Below are 2,949 nucleotides of genomic sequence, written 5' to 3'. Positions count from 1 at the left end.
ATGGCTTGTCAGAGTAACAGTACTTTACAGAAATAGAATATTAATGTAATACTGGTCTTTCCCAAACTGTCGGCATTTCAGATATTGAGAGTATTTTTCTTTTGTATTGCACAGACTCAAACGCATAGACAGCCATTTTCATACACTAGAGTAAGAAAACTTCCAAGATTATATGAATAAAATAGATACATTGGAAATCAGATAAAGCTTTACAAGAATTTCCCCATGTGTCCAAAATGATCTCCTTTATCAAAGGCTTAATGGTGATGTGATTACCTCTTCTAGAGTAACATGTTTTACATCAGATTGTGCCCAAATACAAAACAAAGCAAAAAAGCACCACTTAAGTAAAACAAAAATGATCACTGCAAAGACAGCAGGTTTTATAAGGGATGCTAAGATTAAGATGCCATTTGTTGAGAATACTATTGCCACAGACAAGTGTCCTAGAAAATCAGAATGAACGTACCCTTTAACCTTTTCATTGCAGTTTTGTACTTCATGACCTCACAGTCCGTGTCGTGGTCCAGTTAATGTCTTGTTATACCAGCAAACGGTTCTCATCAAAAACGGGATAAAGATTGTGGTTTTTCAGACAGGCTGAAGGAGCCGAGCGCCTTGCAGACCAGAGTGACATCCCAGTTCCTTCAAGGCAGCAATTAGCACTTCTGAAGTCCAGCAGTGACAGGCAGCTGTCACGCATTGGCCTCCCAGCATTGCAGCACTTACGCAGCTCAACCTGGCGTCTGGTTTCTGCCTGTACAGACAAGCACTGCAGCTTTAATCTATCTGCACTCAGGCCATCTTGTCAGCACACTGGCATTTAACTTGAACTCATGAGCTGACAACTTTTATACCCCAATTTTTTTCTCTTTTTTTGTTTTTAATAATCAAGTAAGATATTGTTACATCCCATTCATATACTGCCATCTATAATATTTATATATAATATTAACATACACATGTGTAAGAACTAGGATACTCTTTATGGCCTCTATTTTCTGATATATTTAACAAAAACAAACAAATAAACAAAAACCCAAAGAAGAAAATCAATTGCTGGTGTTTCCAGTTTCCCAACAGAGATGCAGGACCGAACCCTGAGCAACTGCTCTGTGCTATGGTTTTGTTGCAACAAGGAGTTAGGACAATTCTGCACCAGAGAGATCCCTATTACCTCTCAGTGCCAGTATACTGGGGGAGAAATCAAAAATCCGCAACAAAAGCTCATCCAATAGTATGACCTACATGAATGTCTGTATTTCAAGACGGGACAAACTCAGAGCCCAATGGATTAATTCAGCGCAGCCCACAAGTCTGGGTTTGTTTGCTGCACTTCACATGTGAAAGCAAAACATTATAGCTATATGTGTAATGCAAGAAAAACTGAACACCATTCACACAGGCAGGAAGAAAAGACTAGTACAACGTGCCGTGTCATGCTCCTGGCTGTGCTAAGGACTGAAAATACAAGGGAAGGAGTAATTTGTGCATCAGTAGTATTGTCTGAAAAGCTATGTGTGGAAAACGAAATGAAACCAAACCTAAACCCCAAACCCAACTACCCTCATGCTTTGGTCAGTGCAAGAGTCACAGGGGTTTTCAGTGGTGGAGAGTGAGGAAGCAGTTGCAGGGACCAGGACAATGGGGGGATTCTGAACTCTGGGCAAAAAGCACTCGTGTGAATGGCAGCACGGTGATGGTCCTGCAGCTATCCTGGCTCAGCCTTCCATAAAAGAAATGCTTGGTTTTATGCTGGCTCAAAAAAACAAAAAAACCCTCAGTCAATTCCAAAGGGACATCAAAAGGCCATTGGGAGTGTTACTCAAAGGTTTCCCATCGCTTTCTGAGCTGTTCAACCTTACCTGGTGTGGACGACACGTCTTGCTTTGTCTTTTTTAACAAATCTTCAAATGGATCTTTTGTCTCCTCAGATTTTGAGGATAGTACAGATTTTGAGGACAGTAACACTGACTCTAAGCCCTTAGCTGGCCTGGAAGGGATCAAAGGGGGTTCATTAGACAGGAGAGCTAGTGCTTGTTTGGGATCTACCTTTGAGCTGGACTGGCCCACTTGTAATGTTCTGGTTTTAGAAGGACCACTTAAACATGCTGGCTGTAGAGAGCTTGTTGGAGAAGGGCTGTGGCTCTGCAGCAATAAGGAGCCAGCTGGTGGCACACCTGGAGCCTGGCTAAACAAGTTTGGCATGGATAGTGTTGAAATGTTTGGTTGAGGTCTTTGTGGTGGGTAGAAGCTAGAATTGGGTGTTATGAAGCTAGAGCTATAAGCGTGACCTAAAGAGGGGGTGAAAGAGCCCCTTGGGGGTCTAACTAGAGACACTGAAAGGGCTCCTGGCACTGGTTGTGTAAATGGATTAGGAGACGGCTGTAAAAAAGGTGGTGGTGCTGGGGAAGGATAACCAAGTGGCTGGACAAATGGTGCGGCTGGAGGAGGCACAAAGTCACTTGCCACTGAGACAAAGCTAGCTGCAGAAGGTGGAGTGGCTGAGCTTTGCAGGCTGCGGGGACCTTGCTGTGGGCCACTGCTTTGCCAGCTGGCTGTTTTTAATGGATCCAGGAGATTAAGAAGGTAGTCGCTTTCATTACCTGTATTGTCTGTCTTCACCTTGACAGGTTGGAGCATCTCAGCAGTGCTGGTAGCACTGGACAAAAGCTGAGACGGATGAGAGGAATAATTTATAGACTGCTGGATTTCAGGGTCTAAGGACACACTACCAACTCCAAAGGGCTCTGGGATAAGATCTGAAACCAAACGGCTACATCCTGTAGCGTGGGTGGTGAGACTTTCTGTTGGCCCAGCTGGAGTCTGATGCTTGGAAGCCCTGGGTGCTGGTGGTGGTGGCACTATCCCCAGTTCAGGAGTCTTTCTTCCCTGTGGCCTAGGAATGGTGATGTTCCCTTGAATGGCAGGATTTGCTTCATCCTTTTC

Source organism: Pygoscelis adeliae, unplaced genomic scaffold, assembly GCF_000699105.1.
Source record: "Pygoscelis adeliae isolate BGI_AS28 unplaced genomic scaffold, ASM69910v1 Scaffold619, whole genome shotgun sequence".
Classification (NCBI taxonomy): Eukaryota; Metazoa; Chordata; class Aves; order Sphenisciformes; family Spheniscidae; genus Pygoscelis; species Pygoscelis adeliae.
The sequence above is the reverse complement of the archived record's forward strand: the minus strand, read 5'-3'. Positions refer to the sequence as shown.